We start from the raw sequence: 22,541 nt of genomic DNA on the forward strand, positions 1-22,541 counted from the left end.
AGGAAAGAGAAAAGCAGGATTTTATATCCAGGCAGAGCTGGGATAGAAAATGAGTGGATACAGTAGCACAGGATAATTTCCTCTGCTTCACCTGTAACATCAGCAATCGTGGATTGCTAATCCATGGAGAGCAATCATGGATGGACACATCTTGGCTCTTCTAGTGGTTAAAAACGGTCCAGATATTACAGAATGACTCTTCCTCCCTCAACACCTGCTGAAAACGTTGGAGAAGAACTGCACCTCTCCCAGATGGAGCCCACTGGGCACACGGGGATGCAGAGGCACAGAGCTGGGTTAGGCTGGAAAAGCCCTCTAAGATCACAGAACCCCAGAATGGGTTGGGTTTGAAGGGACCTTAAACTCATCCTGTCCCAGCCCCTGCCACGGGCAGGGACACCTTCCACTATCCCAGGTAGCTCCAAGCCCCATCCAACCTGGCTTTGGACACTTCCAGGGATCCAGGGGCAGCCACAGCTTCTCTCGGGAGCCTCTACCAGGGCATCCCCACCCTCACAGTCAAGAATTCCTTCCCAATATCCCATCCAACCGTGCTCTCTGTCAGTCTGAAGCCATTCCCTGTGTTCTGTCCCTTCATGCCTCGTCCCAAGTCCCTCTCCAGCTCTCCTGGAGCCCCTTTAGGCTCTGGAAGGGGCTCTGAGGTTTCCCTGGAGCTTTTCCAGGCTGAACACCCCCAGCTCTCCCAGTCTGGCTCCAGAGCAGAGGAGCTCAAGCCCTCGGAGCAGCTCCGTGGCCTCCTCTGGTTTCACTCCAACAGCTCCACGTCCTCCCTGTGCTGAGGATGCCAGAGCTGGACACAGAATTCCACGTGAGGCCTCATAAAGCAGAGTACAGGAAGGAAATCACCTACATCAAGACCATCAAGCCAAACTGTAACCCCAGTATTGGCAAGGCCACCACTGGCCCATGTCCCCAAGTGCCACATCCATACAGATCTTAAATCCCTCCAGGGATGGTGACATCATCTCTACATGTTTTTTTCCCTTTCCTCCTCCATGAAAAAACTCATGAACTTTCAGGACCAAAGGCTGAGCTGAATGAGCTTTTCCAGAAGGGGCAGCACTTAGCTTTTGGCCACCAGCTTTCCTGGGAGGTTTAATAAGAGCCTTCTCCCACCCAGCTGTGGCCAGGGAAAGCTCTGGGTGTTTCCAGGGAGGGGAGGTGTTGAGAGTTGGCTGCTGCTCTTCCAGAACAACTCATTTGGCCCACACTGAGGTCCAGAGCTGCCTCCTTCTCTCCAGGAAAGGAGGTCACCAAGACGAATGATCCCAGCTGACCCTCACAGGCCACGTTCTGTGAGCTGGGAGAGAATCAGTGACACCAAACCACTGATGGATGGAAGAGCCAAACACCCAGGTCCCTCCCTGTCAGCCACCCCAAACCTTTTGGAGAGACTCCCCCACCAAACCCCTCCTCTGTCAAATCTCTTAACTGCATTTTAAGCATATTCCCCGAGGCAGTCACAAAAAAATATGAGATCATGCTGCTGACTTCTTGCCAATTTTTAATACAGAGAGCTGTTTTGTTTTCCAAAGAGGAACAAATTAGACTTAAATATGTACAAACTTTCTGAAGGTCAGAAGGGCTAATGATAAAGAACTGGACTCCTCAGAGAAAGATCTGCTTCCAGGGTGAGGAGTGTGGATGTAGTGGAGAAGAAAGCCCAGAAAGGAAAGAAAAAAATCACCTTCCATCATCATGAAATGCAGGATTAAAAGTAGAACACGAGGAGATGAGATAAGAGAAGCAAAGAAAAGGCTGCTGTAACTCAGGTTTTGAGAAGACAAAGGCAGGAGGATGATATTAGTGATAGCAATGAAAGAGGAAAAAACTGGTATGGACCTCAGCTGTTTTAAGAGAAAAGCCATTAGGATCTAGACCAAATGTGAGATGTGCTTAGAGGAGGAAGACGAGCTTTTCCAGATCTGTGAGTGCATACAGAGGACGATGGGATTTCAGCAGAAATAAACATCAGCTAATCCACGAGAAAATAGGGATAATTCTCTGGTTGTGCCACACTGAAGCATCAGGCAGGTTTATTACACTCAGAATGCAACTTCATAAACTGTCCCAGACTAAGTAAGGAAGGCCAGGGAATGCTCAGGTCTGCCTTGGGAGCAGGACTGGTGAAAGGAAACCCAGCTCCAGAGAAAGGAGAGGAAGCTGGTGCTTCCTCCAGCCGCTGCCAGCCCCGAGCGGCCGCTATTGAAAAGGGGCACAAACAGTCTTTGACTCCACGTTGGTCTAAAGTTCAGTGGCACAGAAATACCTTCCCCACCCCCAGACACATGTGAGAGGTCGCTCCAATGCTTTTTGTCACTTAAGGGCACATCAGGCAGGGAAGAAGCAAACCCTTCACCTAAAATCTGAGTCACAGCAATTCAATCCTGAGCAACACAAATCCCATCAGCAACAAATCCTTACTCTGAATCATGATTCAATATCCCCCTCTCCCTCAGTCTCCTTTCAGCACGAACCAAAGCACCAAAGCAGTCTGAGCACAGCAGCCAAAGCAGGTGTCACCACTCTTTGTGGTGATATGGGAGTGAAGAACTCACAAACCTTTGCCCTTTTCGCATTATTCATTAAATAAATTATCTGCTAACCCAGGGAAAACACAACCAGCTCCCCTTCCTATTTCTGGTAGAGACAATTAAAAAAAAGAAAAAAAAAGAAAAAAAAAAAAAAAAAAGAAAAAAAGAAGTCACTATTAATATGGAAATCATGGCTGCAGTTGTAGAATCAGATGTAATGAACAATCTTGTCCCCAGCTTAAGTTGCTATAAAGGCAGCTTAAATTTACAATGGATGAGTCTTCATGGCAATCTGTTTTTCAGATATTAAAAATCTCATTTTCTCGGTGCCAAGGACAAGTGGAAGTGTGAAGCACTGGAGTATCAACTCCGCATTTGTCTCACTTGACATGAAATCATTCTCATTTTAGCTCTGATTTTTAATACATTCTTGGGATCCCCTTCAGCTTTCTTCATTTTTCACTGTGTGCAATTAAATGTTTTGAAGTAGAGTTCACCCTGATCCACAGCACGCTGCAGAAGCAAGGAGAAAGTCACTTGGTAAAGATGAGGCTGATATCACTTATTTGGAAGAGAAACTCATTTTCTCTTTTAATTTCTGAGTGACTCACATACTATAAAAATAAAAAAAAGGCCATCGCTTTGTATTTCACTAATACCTTCCTTGGTGAGCTCTTAAAATGGGCTTTACAAATAACAAACTAAAAGCTTTTGTCCTTGGGGAAGACAAACATCACCATTTTGACATAAGTAAAACATGAACAGAGGGGGCTGAATTCTTGGCTTAAAGCCACCCAGGGCAGTATCAGTGGCTGAACACAGCAGAGGCCCCAGCACTACAATTATCACACCACCCCTGAAACGCAGAACCACCAAGGTCCAGGCTGGTGAAGCAATTCAGCCCTAAGAACCAAGTTCTACCACAGCTGAACTCGTAGTAAAGGCAGATCCCCAACTCCACGCATAATTACAAACCAAAGCTCTCCCAGAAACAGCAAACATTTTAAAATTTCGGTCTCATTTAAATTTACTCATTCAAAAATTTAAAAATTTAGGTCTCAATGTACAGAGTAAGGTCTGTAGGAACTGTCAGGTCTTCTGGGTGGACCCTGTGCACATGTGTGCACACACGTCCATGAACATGTGTTGGGGAGGTTCAGGCTGGACATCAGGAGGAATTTCTCCATGGAAAGGGTCATTAAACATTGGAATGGGCCCAGGGAGGTGGTGGAGTCCCCATCCCTGGAGGTGCCCAAGGCACAACTGGATGTGTCACTTGATGCTCTAGCCTGGGTTACAGGCATCTGTCAAAGGTGGGACTCATTCCAGTTGGATGATTCTGGAGGTCTTTTCCAACCAAAATGATTTCGGATTCAATTGGCTTCTCTACACTGAGGCCAGTGTGAAGTAAAGCTGTTACCTGGTTCAACTTCTGTCCCAGAACATCTCACCTCAAAACCAGCAAGAGACCAAGGATCCATCCACTCCAGTTCATTCTGGTGATTAATCACCCTCTCCACTACAAATCTGTACTTGACTTCTACTTTGAACGTGTCACATTCCAGACAGCAACCATCCTTTGCCAGCTCCAAGTCCTTTAGTCCTGGGAGATGTTCAGACAGGCTCTTATTTACCCAGTGCTTTTAGAAGTCCAGGTACAGCGTTCGTATCAAAACTTAAATTCATCTGGGTACACACACAAAAGTAGGACTAGTGTCCAAAATACTGGAGCTAATCTAGGACTCTCTAGCCCATTTTCCCAAAATAGGCAGATCAGGAAAAAAAAAACTTTAAAAAAGCTCTGCCACATGACTTGAGGATGTGTTTTATTTGTGCCCTGGGAAGCACGGCTAGGAACCTTCTCCAGGCACTGCCACCTCCTGAGCACACCCCACGGCTTGGTGACATGCAGCATCCAGTTCTGCATGGAAATCCTTTTATCCAAGCTCCCTGCTCAAGCAGGGCCACCAAAGCCAGTTGCTCAGGACCATGTCCTGAGTATCTTCAAAATTTAAGACTTAATTTTCTCTGCGCAACCAGCGGCAGTGAACGGAAAGGAGCAAGAGATCACACTTTTTATGAACACAAAAATCCTTGGAAAAAATGCTCAGAAGTCACCTCCAGCCATTGCTGCTTTCATTCTTACTGTGACTGTGCTGTTTACCAAATCTTTCACAGTACAACCCCGGAGCAGGCCATATTTTGGGATTATGGTGAGGGAATGTCGCAGCTCCTTGTCAAGTTAACAATTTTCTTATGGGAGCCTGTTTTTTCTCTGAACTCTGAGGGGAAAACATCAACAGAAGCCTCTCCCCTTTAAAAAACAAACACCTCAATCTTATGACATAGCCACAGCTTATCATTTATTACAGGTAAATGTAAAAAAGCAAATAAATAATTTCTCCTACAATATGCCCTGCAGCACATTTGCCCAGGACAATTAGCCAAGGATCACAGTCAAAACTGTTTCACCCTTCTTCTCCCTCCCAAATCCCATGCAGAAGAAACCTCCCTTACCCAGATTTACTGGAATTTCCTAGAGCATGAGGCAGAGGCCAGGCTCTGTTTTGAGGCAGACTGGCAACAGCTCCCACTACAGAAAAATCGAGCTCACAAAATCATGAAGTTTCCCAAACTCCAAGGCTTCCAGAAAGGCAGAAATTACCATTGTATCTCACTGGAAAGGACCCTGAGCTACTCCAGAAGTCCCAGAGATCCATCAAAAGCAATGGAATCCCAGTAAAAGGATGTAATTTAGTGTTGCTTTGTCCTTAATGGCAGCTGGAAATTAAATGCTGCCACCAAGTCACCTCTGCAGACACATTTGAGCAGAGCACCCGGGCTGTGCTTTGGTTATTGCTTACAAATGAGCTTCCAGCCTTAACACCCCAACCACCTACGCTCGTGTATCTCCTGGACTGCTGCATGTTGGCCCCTCCAATCATGGCAAAAAAATTTGCCTGGAATCAAAGACCAGACTTGAATTGGCTTTTCCAGCTGAAATTCCATGTGAATGTCACCAGCAGAAGAACGGCAGCGAGGCACAAACTCCTGACTAGCAGGGACAGCCAATGACTGCTACAATTCCATTTCCCTAGGGATCAAAGAGGTTCTCAGCCACCTCAGATCAGTTTGACCACTGAAATGCAGGAGGAAGAGCGAATTAGGAGCCACCTGACACCTACAGAGCTACAAGAGGCAAGACAGGCTTGGAGTGGAACTGAGATTTAAAACCCCTACGTGACACCAGCAGGGTTTGCACCTTGAAATCCAGGCGCACGCTCAGGAACACACCTTCATCCCAACAAAACCAATGGATGGGAGACTGCCAAGTCCTTGAGTCCAAGCCTGGGCCAAACATACAATAAATGAGAGGCTCCTTCAAAAACCATCCCAATTAACAGGAATTACCTTGACAGTTTTTTGTGAAGGGTACAGGGACACAGGAGCCCTGGACATGCCTAGTGAAACGAGGTGCTCTATTGCCAAGCACAATGTCTGCATGCCATGAATCCACCTCCACTGCAGACTGTCCCAAAGGAGGTTCAGGAGTCCACCAGGAAGAGGAACTCACAGATTCTGTGGAGGATGGGACTGGGAAAGGGTAGGGTCAACAAGGGAAACTGCAGAAGATACAACAGCTCCAAGAAATCAGATTGTTCACCCAACTGGACAGGAAGAGACCTTCCTTCATCCATGACTCTCCAGGGAACACCTCAGTTGATGCCCCAAATCCTCTTCAGTGGAATTCCAGAAACTGCAATTGGCATTGGCTCCTCGACACAGGGAAATTAATTGCAAGACAAGGGCTTTGAAATGTGTTGATTGAATCAACCTTGATTTCCTTTTTATTTGACTTGATTTTAACTTTTCCTGTGCCAAATCAGGGAACACTTCCAAAAGCTGCATTTTTTTCATAGAGTGGTCCATCATGCTTGGCATTTGCATGGATGTAAAACCCTTGGCAGGCACAGGGAACTGCACTACACCATCCAATGAAGATCCCCAATACAAGGAGCACATTCAGGTGAACTGAGTTCAAGAACCTACACCCAGCTGCTGATCCAAAAAAAGAAACCAGAACTGTATCTGCCATTACTTGTACCGGAAACAAGCAAGAGGAACAAGTCATGCCTCACAATCCTTTATTTTTGCACTGCTTTTTAGCACAAGAAAAAGTATTAGGAGGAAAGTGGCATCACTTGACAATACCAAATTCACTGCATAAAATTTAAGTATTATCTGTTTTAAAACAGGCTTTGGATTTAAGATCATCATTACTTTTTCCCAAAAAGGAATGCAATAAAGTGCTGTACAAACAATAAACTTGGTAGGAACTTTACAAAATCTAAAACGGTGCTCTGAAAAATGCTGTGAGCTCTCCGTTACTTGCAATAAAGTAAGAATGCAGCTCTTTTCACCTCCAAAAGAAGTCTACATAAAACTGTGCCATGAAAGGAGGCTGAGAGCAGGGCAGTGTCACCATGGTCTGCCCTCTGCTCACAACTGCTGGAGGTCACAGGGCACCCAGGGCACCCATCTGCTGCTCACTTCAGAGCACGAGGAGTTATCTGAGATGCTGGAACGGGGCTGGGATGTGGCAGATGTGTCCCCACTGCAGCAGCACAGATCAAACACGTCCCCTTGCCCTGCTCCACCCCGTGACCCTGTCAACCTGTTGTGCTGAAAATATCGATCCGCGGCTGCACCGTCCTTTTCTGCTTCCCCTCTTCTTCCTCCTGGCTGACCTGGACTTTGATCAGCGTCCCCTCTAAAGGAATTATCCATGGCAAGCAAAGAGGGCGATCAAAGTTTCCTTTTTCACAGCTTTGCCAGAAAGCCTGAGGGGCTCTCGCACCCCTGCAGTGGAACACGGAGCAGCAGACACAAGGGAGAGAGAGGATGAGCTTTTAGTCCAAGGTAAAGCTGCACTCTGGTGACTTTATACCAGAGACTTCATCTTGTTTCTACCCAGTGACTCGTGCAGAACAGGGCTGACTTGTCCCTGCTCAGAGCAGGGGTTTGGAACTCACTGATCTGTGACTGGGCTGAGACTCAGACACTAATTCCACGTGTGACACCCTCCCTGCACTGCAGGTGGGAGCTGCTGGTACCCTGATCTGAGCACAGAGTGCTCTCAAAGCTGTGTGAAACAAAATACCAATTCCAAAGTCAAGAGCTAGAGAATCACGGAATCACAGGATGATTTGTTCTGGAAGGGACCTTAAAGCTCAGCCAGTGTCATCCTGTGTCATGGGAAGGGACACCTTCCATTATGCCAGGTTGCTCCAGGGCCTGTCCAGCCTCGCCTTGGAACACTTCCAGGGATCCAGGGGCAGCCACAGCTCCTCCCAGAATTCCATCCCAGCCCTCACCACCCTCACAGCCAAGAACTCCTTCTCAGTATCCCATCTAGCCCTGCCCTCTGGCAGTGGGAAGCCATTCCCTGTGTCCTGTCCCTCAGCTTCTTGTCCAAAGTCCCTCTCCAGGTTTCTTGTTGGCCCTTCATACCTCTCATTTAACACCTTTGTCCCAAAAAATAAATAAAATATTCCCAAGCACCTCCTAGAAATGGCAGCAACATTCAAGCAAACACCAGGTGGATGCTCCGGCACAACATTCCATGAGCAAGCACAGTCACTTCCCCTACCTCAGCCCAGACCACACACCCAAATGGAGATCACTCGCCAGCTAAATATTATTCTTTCAAAGGCCTTCTCCTGCTTAACATATTAACAGGATTTATAGGAGTGACTGTCTGGAACACTGCTTAACAATGCTAATAGCAGAGTTCCAAGAAATACAGTAGTTTGGCAATTGCAAATCCAGCAATACACACTGAAGTATGTGCTCACGCTTGCTAAACCTGTAATCCGAGTTCTTTTTTTTTTTTTCTTCCCTCCCCATAATAAGTGGTTTAAATTTAGTAGGAATGATTCACTTGCTGCAGGTTCACTTGTTTTATTTCTTTTTCTTTTCTTTTTTTTTTTTTTTTTTTTTTTTTTTGCACTTGGAATCCATCTTGGATGACATCTAACAGGAAGATTGGAGGAGGGAGGCAGAATCTGGCTTTTTAAAGAAAAGCCAATCTATTACCCTGAGCATCTTCTGTAATTTTAAGTTAAGTATCTCCATAACTCACATTTTCTCCTTCAATAAGCAGCAGATACAGGGCAGACACAGACCCAAGCAGGGTTCTAGTGATGCTTGTGCTCTAAAAGCTGGGTTCAGGCTGAAGAATAGACCATTCCCTGTGGTCTTAACAAATACTCCAGCCCCAGATGTTCTGCTCCAGCACTGGGGGGTCCCAGAATCCCAGAATTACTGAGGTTGGAAAAGTCCTGTGAGATCACTGAGTCCAACCTGTGACTGACCCTCACTTTGTCACCAGCCCAGAACACTGAATGCCACCTCCAGGCCTTCCTCGGAGACCTCCAGGGATGGGGACTCCAAACCTCCCTGGCAGCCCCTTCCAATGCCAGACCACCCTTTTGTTTAAGAAATTGTTCCTAATATCCAATCTAAACCTCCTCTGGCACAGCTTGAGGCAATACCCTCTTGTCCTGTCTGTTTTTACCTGGGAGAAGACACCGATCCCCACCTGGCTGCACCCTCCTGTCAGGGATTTGTAGATCCAACTGGGACCTTCCTGTGCCACTCTCAATCTAACCAGGCTGAGCAGCACCTTTGCTTTGCATGAGCCAGGCTTGGGGACAAGGAATCACGGACTCCCAGGATGGATTGGACTGGGAGGGATTTTAAAATTCATCCCATTCCATCCCCCTGCCACAGGCAGGGACACTTTCCACTACCCAGATTGATCCAAGCCCATCCAACCCGGCCTTGGACACTTCCAGGGATCCAGGGGCAGCCACAGCTTCACCTGTGCCAGGGCCTCAGCACTCTCACAGGGAAGAATTTCTCCCCAACACAGAACCTAAACCTGCTCTCAGTTTAAAGCCATTCCCCTTGTCCTATGCAGAACTCTGGCAGGCGGCTTGTGACGCATGGAAAGGGCCTGGGAAGGAGGGAGGCAGCAGAGCAGGTGACAGCTTTGGGACAGCACCGGAGCACTATTACGGCAAAACTTTGCTAAATATATCAGCAGTGCAAAGTAGGTGGGTCAGAACATCCCTCCAAGAGAAATCCAGATTTGGAAGCATAGCCCAAGTGACAAGGTATACGTTCAAAGTAGGTATATAAGCACAAACATAAGGGTTTTAAGCATGAACACTCAGAGGATTTGGAGTTTTTCCCTTCCCCCTTCACACATATATATACGGCCAAAAGCACTACACAAGTCTGCAACGGAAAATACTCTTTAGGAAACAGACAAGGAAAAAAAAATGGATGCACAGAGAGGTGGACTGACCTCCAGTCTCAACTGAAATTATTTAGGAAGCTTGGGACCAAATTTAGACTGAGCTATCAGCCTAAACCCCCTCACCTGTGAGTGGGCTGAGACTCAGCAACTCATTCCATGTGTGACACCAATCCTGTGTACTTCCTGACCACACAGGACTGTCAGAGCTCTAGGAACCAAAATACTGATTCCAATGTCAAGGACTATTGAAGCACAGAATCCCAGAATAATTTGGGGTAGAAAGGTGGTTTAAAGCTCCCCTCGTTCTAACACCTTTCACAATCCCAGGGTGCTCCAAGCCCTGTCCAACCTGACCTTGGACACTTCCAGGGATCCATGGCTTCTCTGGGCATCCTGTGCCAGGGCCTCCCCACCCTCACAGCCAGGAATTTCTCCCTAATATCCAACCTAAACCTACTCTCTCTCAGAAAGAACCACTCAGTAAGACGAGGACAAGAAGCTGAAGTTCTGTGACGGAGACTTCTGAAAAACGGATGAATTTCATCGGGCTGTGACAGAGTTCTGCTGAATCTTCGAACAGGAAATCCAGCTTCAGCTGTGGGTATGTATTGGAAGTGTTGATAAAAGCCAAAACTGCAGAACATTTGGAAATGCATAATTTAGTAGAGGACATTCAGTACAGATTCATAAAAGGAAGGTCACGCCTGACAAATCTGCTGAAATCCTTTTTATTATACGACCAAATCGTTAGGTTAGACAAGAGTGAAACAGTGGACATAAGTTATCAGGATCTCAGGAAAGCATTTGATTTTGTACCACTCAGGCTGATTTACAAAGTCATAAAGTATTGTGCAGGGAGAAGGAATTGAAATGGATTAAAGAACATTTTAGGGATAGGCACAAAGGCAACAGAGTCAGTGGAAGGAATGTGAAACAGAGAGGTGTAAAGGTGAGGCTGCTGCTAAAGGTATAAGAACAAGCTCTCAGAATTGTTAAACTTCTGCTCAGCTACCATTTGAGAGGCAAGAACACCTAGATTAGGTGGCAGAACTGCAGAAGGATATTCCTAGTAGCAATGAATTTGGAGGAATTCAGGTGCAGAAAGGTGGCACTTGCAAAAGTGCTGCACCAACCTGTGGGATTCACCTGCACTAGAGCTGAGATGTGAAGGGAACTTCTCTGGCTGGGAATCCACACTCGTTTTAAAGAGGATTCAGTAATTTTATGGTCATTAATAAAATCTGCAGTTACGCATGCTGTGGTAATGATTTGGGTAATTAAATCTGAAGCTTCTGGGAATTAAGCTGATGGCCTGAAAGGGTCAAAAAGAAAACTCCTCTGGTGCTTAATCAGAGGAAGAGCTTTGCAAGCTGGATGGGTGCATTAATTGTCCCATACTGACCACAATGAGAGACACAAAGCTACATCCAAGGGATCTCTGGGCTGATCCAGCTCAACTCTCCACAGAAATCACCAGGATTTCATTCATGGAGGACACACCAAAAGAAGCCAGCCCCTCTGAGACAATTTTTAGCCCCTCTGCGACAATTTCGCACAGACAAAAAGAACTCCCACTCATCCCGAGGTTTTCCACGGGCTGCTGTTAATATCTTCTCCTGAAAGCTGCCAATTATTCTCGTGGCTGGTAGACTGGACACGAGTTCTGTTGCTTGATGATGACTGCAAGGAGTTTTTATCCTTTGTCTTTCCTTCCCTAAGCGAGCAGCGAATCTTTACAACAATGTCCTCGTGAGCCTGGGTAAAATTCCCCACAGAAAACTGAGCCTCAGCTGCTGCGACTTGGCTCAAGGTCAGCTGAGATAAAGACGAGGACAGAACGTGGATCTTCTGATTCCCACTCCTGTGCCCTGAATTCCAGGCCACAGTGCTGCTGCCACCACCTGTGGGGACAGCCTTTCAATCTTGAAGGTTGTCAAAAGCCAGCAGCTTTTTCCAAGCACTAAAAATCACTTTAAATAAACTTCAGTTTGGGGAAAAAAAAAAAAAAAAAAAAAAAAAGGTAAAAAAAAAGTTAGGGGAGAACAGGTGGACTCCTGTGACACCAGAATTCTTCAATGCACAAAGAATCTTTCATCTCACTGTTCTACGCAGCACCTTTAAATATTCTTCTACATAAAGGCATGATATGCAAGAGCAAAAGAATAACTGAGAAACAGTAATCCCTACCAGATCAACTGTGCTTTATCTACACAGATTCTGCTTTCATAAAAGCACAGAGGAAAGAGGGAAAAAAAAAAAAGTACATTCTTATTGTTTTCTGAAGCTTAAAATAACCACAAAGTGAGAAAAATCAAAGCTGCTCCATAGAACAACTATAGAACAACTAGGGGGAAAAAAGTCTCACTGAGCATTTGAGAAAGACAGAAAATGGCAGAAGATGGAATTAGAGATTTAGTGAGTGCCATGGTCACCAAGCTCAGATCCTAAATTTGGTCTGTGCTTAAACCAGGGTGGTTTAATGGAAGGATCTGCTAGAATGTATGTGCCCCATATATAATTATAGCTGTCACTGGCAGCAAAGGCTACAGTTCTGGCTGCCATTACATTCTCCATTTTCACTTGCTAACTTCTCTGAAAACTTTCTTTTTTTTCCATATATAATTTAAGTGGATGCAGTCAATGTCTGCAGGAAAGCTGCTAACTGTGAGCCAGTCAGAAAGTAAAGGGGATGGGAAGAATTAGGAACAAATCATCTGCACTCAACACAGGCAAACCTGCCATCAATTTATTCTCAAAGCTGATTGATTTTGGAGTTTTTGCACTTCCAGAAACAAGCAGAAAATGTGTTATCTACTCCGGCTGGTTTATGAACCAAAGATGAGCTTAGATTAAGCACAAGGTCCAGGCTTATGCTGGGAGAAGCAGCAGCAAAGAGATCAAAATAATATCTAAAAGCCATTAATTTCTCCCCCACATTCAGATATTGCGTATATTCCTAAGCATTGAGCTGTTCTGCAACACCAGTGGGCTGCTGACATCAGGGTTTGTCCAAATCCTTCTTAACTCAACCTGTGTTACCCGCTGGAATGACAATCCACAGGAAAAAAAACCTCTGTAACCCCCCAAAACTTCTCTCTAACCCAAAAGCTTCCTAGCCAGGATACAGCTTATTCCCTAAACCCCCTCTGCAGCAGCATTTTCTGGGAGCTGTTTTCCAGAGAGGAGCTCTCCACCCTCTCCTACAGCCAAGGAACATCCACTTGTTCCTGTCCAAAGGGCCAGGTACCAGCTCAGAGGTTCAAAGGGATCCTCTCAGAGAAAGGCTGACTCCTCAAAGCTGCATCCCAGTGTCGTAAGGAGATAACCAGAAACCGCCTGAGGAATTATTCCAGCCCTGTCTTCCATCATTTCCAAATGTCTTTCCGTCTCCACACCTCACCCTGTGTTTCAAAGATCTGGGAAGATTCTTTGTATTTGGCCATTCAGACTCCTGGAGGGAGGTTTGTACTTATAGATTTATGTATTTTTATGTACACATTTTATTTTAAACCCAAATAAATGAAAGAGTCTGTTAATCTCGTCCCATTCAGTTGCACTCTATAACAAGAGAAGCAGCAGTTGACGACAAACCCAGATTTACACACGTGGCATTCAAATATTAATTAAAGTTACAATAACTGTCAATTAAAAACAGGGGCAAGATCTTCTTGTGGTGTGAATGCTTCCACCCCTCGATTTCCAGCTGCTGGGGTACCAAGATGAGCCAGCAGCATCCCCCCAAAATAGATTTCAAGAGTCGTGGTTGTACCATCAAGGAACTGCATTTTCCCCCTGCAACACTGGCTGCTAACAAGTAAAATTCAAAAATATCTGTGCAGTATCTCCTGTGGATCAGTGACAAAACAATGAGCTGCTGTTAACAAGCCTACAGTTTTAAGGGCAATGAAAGAAAAAGCCCAGCATTTTTAACTCAAACGTGACCTCTACTTTGATTCTGAAGTTTTAGGTAAGTTTCCAGGCCTTGTCCAAGTGCATGGCTATTGATCAAAAGGACAGCCAAGCCATTCAAAGGTCTACACCCCAAAATCCAGGTGGGAATCAGTGTAAAGCCCTTCCTGTGCAAGCTTTTAGACCCAACCCCATCATCACCTTATGGTTTTTCTCTGAGCTGGACAGGTACTGACTTAGAAAGTTACTCTTCGTGTCTGCAAACTGAAAATTTTGACTCCAGTTACTCAAGAGAGGTGTCCAAGTTTGGAAATTGGATGTCCACCGGAGTATTGGAAGAGATATAAATCAACACATCAGGCCTAAAACGTAAAAGCTACTGTTTAATGCAATATGCCAAAAATAAAATGTGAGCTCCTCTAGACAGTCTGCAACAGGCAATTATCTAAAAAACAATTTTTCACAAAGTTCTGCACATTCCTGCTGACCAACAATTCTGCCGCCAAGCACAGGAGACGGGAGGATGAATTTTTATCTTTTCAGTTAGTTCGAAGAATATTATCCAAAACTCTGACGTATATAAAGAGGTGCTTTCAACTTCATTTATTACTTAGTTCTTTATGATTCTTTACACCCAGTAAAGATAATGCAGTGGCACACTTATCTCTTCTATAAATCTCTGTCATCATCCACCCAAGGAGACAATTTGTTAAGCCAGTTTAACCCCTGCTGGTACATGACTTACCACTGAAAGCTCAGCCAAATTCTCATGCCTGAGGTCAGTCCTAGAATTTAAACAACTCCTGGAAGACATTCCAAAGTTACAGCAGCAAGACTGCTTGCAAGTCCCTCTAGAGAACAGAGCAGCAAAAGTCACTGGCTATGAGTTCTCGTCTCATAGGCAAAATATATGGATTTTCCTAGACTGATTTTGTATTTAAAAAAAAAAAAAATCAATCTAATTATCACAGAATCCTGGGATTGTTTGGGCTGGAAGAGACCTTAAAGCTCATCCAATCTCACTCCTGCCAGGGCAGGGACACCTTCCACTATCCCAGGTTGCTCCGAGCCCCATCCAACCTGGCCTTGGACACTGCCAGGGATGGAGCAGCCTGTTTTTGCTTTTCCCCTCTTGCTGGCACTAGATTGCACATAATAAACTCTACAGGAGAGGCTGATGGAAACGGTGAAACACCTGGAAAGGGTTAGTATTTCCACACTGCTGGTTGGTGCCCTGCAGTTCTCACCAAAGATTTGCACCAACAGAACCATTTCAGGATTTGAGAAAGAAATGGAGAAGTGGGCTAAGTCTGACAAATCCCTTTTTTTAGGACCTCCTTTAGAATCCAAGCAGAAAGTGAAACATCTTAGCCCTTCTCCCACTGTCCTCACACAGTTCACATTTGCTCTTCTTTCAGCTCCAGCTCCTGGAGTCAAATGATCTGAAGTGAAAAAATTAAAGCTGAGAGATGTAAAGTAAATAAATACATCATATACCTTCCTGTGTCCTTCACTTTGCCAAACCCTGACTTAATAAGAATTTATTTGATATATCTGATGTTGTAAATAACAAGCAGCAGTTAATATCGAAAGACTACTCAGCCTTAATACTTTGGAATATAAAGGTCTTGGCAAAAACCCAAACAGGATTGGTCTAAAAAAACTCTCTTAACCTGTAAAAATTCGTTTGGAGCCACTTTTACCTGTGACTGAGACTGATCAGGCAAGAACTAGCAAGTGCTCTTGTTGAGAAGAAGAGCTCCAGAAGGAGGATCAAGGATTATCAGGAAAAACGGTAATGGAGAGATTTGGGCAGGGGCAGAGAAATGATACCTGATGGCCCAAATTTTGCCAAATCTATAGTCAATCTATAAATCACAAAATCACTTAAGACTGGAAAAGACCTCCAAGATCATCACATACAACCTGTGACCCATCAAGAACCTTGTCACCGGCTCAGAGCACTGAGTGCCAGATCCAGGCCTTCCTTGGAGACCTCCAGGGATGGGGACTCCAAGTGTCCTGGGGAAGTTCCAATGCCTGACAATCCTTTCCATGGAGAAATTCCTGCTGATGTCCAGCCTGAACCTCCCCTGATGCAGCTTGAGGCTGTTTCCTCTCCTGTCCCTGCTCCTCGGGAGCAGAGCCCGACCCCCGTGGCCGTCCCCTCCTGTCAGGGACTTGTGCAGAGCCACAAGATCCCCCCTGAGCCTCCTTTTCTCTAAACAACCCCAAAACCCCACACCTGGGTGTGGTTTCTGCCACTTCTCCAGCTGCCAGATGAAGGCTGACTTTCTGCAAGGAGTGTTTTTACTGCTCTCACAGACTGGTTCCTGGGCTCGTCTGCCAGTCTGACCCTGCAGGATCCGATGTTCTTAAATGGCCTGGGCGCAATTTATGTGCGGCCGTTCCGGAGCGTGGATGCACTGTAAAACACAGGAACGGCAGGAAAGGCTCGCTCCACATCCACAAGGAGAAAACTGACACCATAAGTCAACATCCACTTGGCTGGGGGAGAAAGGGGGATGACACACACACATGCATATAAATGGATGAGATCACAGCCTCGGCACCCGCTCTAAAGCAACCGAGTAAGACTTGCCTTTAATATTCTTAAAACGTTTTTATTTTTGAAATATAAGACGTGAAAGTGCCCCATTTTTCACTGGCTGAAGCCAAACTTGAAATAACAAAACAGCCCTAAGTAGTTAACAGGCTACAAAACTGCCCCTGATTTCCAGGCAGCTCTGCAGACTTGCGGAGTAACACTGTGTACCCATTAACTCCAAGTCCACAATTTGGCCAGAATTTGTTTTGCTGCATTACAGCCAAATCACTTTTTGTGTCTGTCTTCCTCCTACGTGGGATTGCCTGAGCAGAACAGGATGCCAATGCTGAAAGCACTGACTGTCTCAGACGTTACCATCTCTGATTAAGAAGGCCCTTTTATTGCAGGATCACTTAGACTTTACAGATAACTGTTGCTGCATTGAGATGAAGTTACTGGCAGGAAGAGCTTACGGCAACTCAGGGAACAGCAACCAGAATATTAAGACTCCCCAAGTGAGCTATTTCAGAAGTCCAGCACAGAAATTATTTTTCTAATATCTTTTTTTTTTGCTGAAAATAAGGTTGACTCTTTCTTGTACACCCCACAGAAGATGAGAAAACATCAAATTCCTCCTTTCCCTACAAGAAACTTCCACGTTAGGTTTGCACAACTCCTGGCAAGTGGGGTGGGTTATGGAAAGGTTCATTTTAAAGGTCCCTGCATTTTCCTTCCACTGCAGGAATCCTCTCAGAATTCATCTCTGCATCCTTCTACTGCCACATTCTCAGCTCCTACATGAACTTCACAACATCTTGTTTCCAGTCCTGTTCCTGCCCCACATTCCCATCCCGTTTTGGTTTGCTTGTCCAGCTGAGCAAGAGGAAGTGTGTGCTCCAGCTGGCCAGGAGCAGGATCTACAGGGGCTGATGAGCAGGGATCAAAGACTGCAGCTCCCACATCCACGTCTTTGAGGGATCAGACACAAAACACCACCAAGAATCAAGGGTTTCACAGCAATGGACAAGAAATCCTCATTTTTTATCCAGGCTGCCACATATCCTGAAGGACATCCTTCCACTCCATTTTACATCTGCCACTCCCTGTGTTACGAGTATGGGGAAACAGCTCTTCCCACTTAATTTCCCTTTACCATTTGACATTTCTATTCCATCCCAACTTGCTTTTATTGCAAATGGATATTCCAATATACAAACCAACTCAGCAAGCTGCATCAGCCACGTATGATTTGTAGTCAGATACGAGTGGAATTTTTTGATACAGAAATAAAAATCTCTTCTAGGATGTGGGACAAGAAGCACCCAGAGGTGTAAAGTCATGTGGACCATTAACTTCCTCCTTCCAGCGTTACAGATCTGAGCAGCTACAGTGTTTTGCATTCCTATAAAGGCTTTTTGTCCTCATCAGAAGAAAGTTAAGTGTTCTCTAACTTATTAAGCAGAGCTTAACATCTGCAAGAGCCTGGTTCCTGCATCACTTTGTCACTTCCAGCAGCAGCGATTTGAGTGATGGCAGGGACAGCTATTTATCACCCCATCACCAAAGAACACAAACAGCAGCAAACGAATGACCTGACAATACAGAACTCAAGTGAAACTGAGAGTGATAAAACGTTGGAACCTCACTTTTGCCCTGATTTACAGCGCAGCACATTCAGCAACAGCACGCTGGTTCATCAGCACGGGGAGGGCGTTTGGTTTAAAGCGGTACAAAGGTCAAAAAGTACAATTAGAAGAATTAATTCTAATTTTCTGGGAGGGGGAGAGGGAGGCCCTGCAGCATCTTTTTACCCAAACGCTGACAACTTTCTGCAGAGGCACTGCACTGTAAGCAGCTCCACAGGTTTGATATTACTGAAGATGGGAATTATCAGCACAACACTTCAAATTGTTGCCTTTTTTCCCGAAACATAAATATTTACACAGTGCCGAGGATGCAGAGTAATAAGCCCAGAGTTAATTACCAAAGGATTTGAGGTTCTCTTTCGAGTTGATACTAAGCCATCATCATCCTATCAATGTTAACAAAATGTAACAGAAAATCTAAACGGACCAGAATCTCTTGTCTGTGCTTATTACACCTCCACTGAAGCTGCTTTTAGGCTGCAGTACATCTTGTGGCCCAGGAACAAAAAAATACAAGTCTGAAAGAGTTTTGGTTTTAATCACAAGAACACAGAGCAGTGTCTGCCTGCCTCGTTCGCTTGGGGAATTTAAACAGTGACCAAACCACCTGAACTCGTCTGCAAGACACACTCCACGCTCAAATTAAAAAAATCTGCTGCTCAAGTCCTTCAGAGAGGAAATAAGAAATTCAATATGTATTCCATAGCTTAGTGCATTTTTCACCTTGACTACCAAACCAGGATTACATTCACCATCAAAAAAGTACTAGGAAACTATTTCCAAAACCTTTCTTTTCTAATTCATACTAATGAATTAAATTCCAATTCCAATTAGAATAAGACGTTAAAAGAAAGTCTTGAATTATATTTTAATTTTTTTAAAGTTACATTACAATTTTGATCAACTACTCCAAAACATAAACTCAGTAAAATGTTATTTAAATTACACAGAAAATATTTAGCAGCATTAGCTATTGCTGTGTTTTGGGAGGCAAGAAAGGAAGGGAAAATAAATCCTAGTCCTGGCTGGTGAAAATTACAGCAGAAGCACTGGGAAGGAGAGTCAAATGCTAAAGCACTTTTGCCCTCTTTGGCAGATATAAGGAATAATTTGCTCATTTATAAATGTAAACGTTACAGAATTTAAATGAGGATTTGTTGAATTATGTACCTGCTCCAGGACATATTCCTACCCCACTTTCCCTACCAGCTAAGCATTCCTGCTCCTGCCCAAAGAAAGAAATGAAGGAATTAACTTAAGAGCTGTACCTGTCTGCAAATAAACACGCTTCAAATAGTCACCAGCCAATGAAAATCAACCTATCTTTAGGAAAATAATGAAAAGTACAATCCCAAAACAAGATTAAAATCAATGATTTAAATCAAAGCTTCCCTCTTGCTGATGTAAATCAAAGTGATTTAAATCACCAGTTTTGATCAATTCACTCATTTGCATAACATTGATCGTTTATCCCTTAAAATGTCATCTAGGGGCCGAAGTTAGCTGGGTATTTCTCTAAATCTCAATTCAGCCAGCAGAAACAAAGCTTTTGTGTTCTCATTTAAAAATTTATAAAATCCCCTCTCAGCCCTAACATTTCTGTTCCTGACGTCTAAACGTCTCGGGGCAGCCGAAGTGGTTTAAAGACAAACGGAGGCGATTCTGCGGTAACCCCGAGCACAGCCGGAGCCACATCCCCCTGGCAGGGTCCTGGAGACGTCCTGCCCATCACCAAACACACAAACATGCTGATGGGACAAACAAGTGTTTACAAGATCCCCCCCAGCCCATCAATTCCCTTTAATACAGTTGGGTAGCCAGGGGTTATCGATCTACGGCGGTAAATTTTCGCAGCAGGCTGTTTTCCTGCATTGATCACGGGAGCAAGGCAGGGATTAACAAAGTGCAGGAGCTCCTTCACTCCAGGAAAACTGCCTTTGCTGAAGGCAGTGCAAAGGTTACCCAGAACTGCTCCGTCCCTGGAAGTGTCCAAGGCCAGGTTGGACAGGGCTTGGAGCAACCTGGGATTGCGGAAGGCGGCCCTGTCCGTGGCAGGGAATGGAACTGGACAAGCTTTAAGGTCCCTCCAACCCAAACCATTCCCTATGATTCTATTCATCCCAGGAAAGCTGGATTTTTCTCCCAGTCCTCCCTGGCTTGCTTTGGTCTTTTCTACAAAAACTATTTTTGATTTGTACAATCCTTCACAGCTACCATCATTTTTGTCTCAGTTCCTTCACTCTCAGACTCTTCACCTGAATTTTCCAGACCTTCTGATATTGCCCAAACCCTTTAAAAGATCAACTCTTCTCCTCGGCTCTGCCTTCTCTCCTGAAGCTTCTGCTTCAAGGTACAACAAGGAAGGAAATGCTGGAGAAACTGGAAGGAGGTGAGAGCACAAAGGATGGCAGGATGATTCAGACTGAAGTAAACCGTTCCTGTGAGGGTGGTGACGGGCTGGAATGGATTTCCCAGAGAAGTTGTGGCTGCTCCTGGATCCCTGGAAGTGTCCAAGGCCAGGCTGCACAGGGCTTGGAGCAACCTGGAATAGTGAGAATTGGATGAGGTTTAAGGTCCCTTCCATCCCTTCCTTCTGGCATTTTCAAGCACACAAATCTACGAAGAATTCAAACAATGCTCTGCTCGCACAACATTTTATGCAAATAACAGCTCTCAAAATCAAAGAATAACCACTGAGTGCTTTTACCTATTTTATTGGCATACACAAAAACACGACTGCCTCGAGTACCAAGCAGGGTTTTTTTTTTTTTTAAAAGCAAACATTTTAACGCAACAGCACAAAGCCAATAACTGTATCCTGGTCACTTTGATCCAATTACAATACATTTTAAAGTATTACAGTACTTTAAAGATTAAATAGTGCTGCAGCTTCTCCATCTAAAGTTACCATGCTGGAAAGTTCTAGGTTAGAGAACGCCCGGCCCTGACTGCGTGAGCTTTTCCACTTGGGAGATACAAAGTGGATTTAGCAGGATTACCAGCACACTTCAGCATTTTCAGGATCAGAGCTTAAATGGTATCTCCGACACACACGTGGGACGAAAAAACAGTGGAGGAATAAGAATTCTGCTCCTAAGAAAACCAGGAAGCCATCGATCCTAAGCAGCTTTATGCTTTCGACTCCAAAGTAAGAGGGAAGGAATGAAGACAAATACTCTGTGTTCTAGTGAAAGAGTTTTATCAAAATCTGTGTATTTATGATCTCTTCAGTTATCACTAATTGGTAAATAAAACAAAGCATGTACTAGGAAATGACAACATTTTTTATATGGCAAAAGTCAGATGATACTAAAGGTACCTTTTTTGTACAACACTGAAAAAAAACCCAACAAACTTTATAAATATTAGACTACTATGCTGACCTAAAATACCCTTGCTGGACAAACTACCCAAAAAACCCTACCTCAAAACCCTGTGTGTAGCAAACAGCATTTTCCCCATTTTTAAAAAGCAGATGGAGCTTAGCTCCCTTCAGGACAGCAAACAGTCCAGATCAAAGGAACAGGAAAAGTTAATATCCCAAAAAGAAAGCAGAAGCTGCTCTCACAGCTGTGTACAGACATTTCCTGCCTCAAGACCTTAAAAATTCACTCCCAAATGCACTCAGAAAACCAGAGTTGTCATAAACTGATGCCCAGATTTGTTTCCCAACCTTTTTTTTTCTTGTTAAACTGCTCACAATTTATTTTTAACTACTGCACAGAAGCTGCATCTGTCGAGGATGCTCTTTTTGCAAGCAGAGCTCCTGCTCAAGAGACTGCAGGGAGAGTTGCCTGCCTTGCCTTCAGCAGAGTTAAACCATTTCTGAATAAGAAATGATTCTTCTACACAGTAATTCCAATTTTAACCTTTACAGCTCTGCCATCTGCCAAAGTCCCGCTGCTTTGCAGGAAAAGGACATGCCCAGAGAAGCTGCCCCGTCCCTGGAAGTGTCCAAGGCCAGGCTGGACAGGGCTTGGAGCAACCTGGGATAGTGGGAGGTGTCCCTGGCCATGGGAGGTGGTGGGATGGGATGAGCTTTAAGGTCCCTTCCCACACAAACCAGCCCCTGATCCCATACTGTTGCTGTCCCTAATGTCTCACATGAGCACAAAAGAAGGATTCAGAAGTAGATGGTCTATGTTTAACTGACATTTAGAGCCTTTAAAAGTTAAAGGAGTGCAACAAATGATGCCAGGACAAGCATTATCTACAAAGATAAACGAGCTCAAAATAGCCAGCAGAGCCCGGTGAGCCAGCGAGCACCGGCCGTGGATCCTGCAGCAGGAACAATTTAGGGAGCTCCTGCTCACCAATCTTCCAGAGACTCATCTTAAAAACTTCGGAGCAGAAACAACAAAGAAGTCAAACCAAATCCTGTCACTGAAAGAGCTGAAGGCCTTCACACAGACATTACATTAAGAGCTCACTCTTAGCATGTTATTTCAGTTATTTCTGAAGTCTGGACATGCCATGAATACATTCTCAGTTGTAGGGTCCCTTCCCCTCAAGGAAAAATCCCTGAAATACTCAAAGCTGGGCAATACCCAGAGTCTGAG

The 22,541-nt window shown here is 44.7% G+C and overlaps 1 protein-coding gene across 9 annotated transcripts in view; it reads right to left on the bottom strand.

Moving 5' to 3' along the window:
• HMBOX1 (homeobox containing 1) overlaps nucleotides 1-22,541 on the bottom strand; it is a 117,924-nt gene that overhangs the window by 72,244 nt on the left and 23,139 nt on the right. The gene's annotated exons all lie outside the window — the stretch shown is intronic.

Source organism: Hirundo rustica, chromosome 3, assembly GCF_015227805.2.
Source record: "Hirundo rustica isolate bHirRus1 chromosome 3, bHirRus1.pri.v3, whole genome shotgun sequence".
Taxonomy (NCBI): Eukaryota; Metazoa; Chordata; class Aves; order Passeriformes; family Hirundinidae; genus Hirundo; species Hirundo rustica.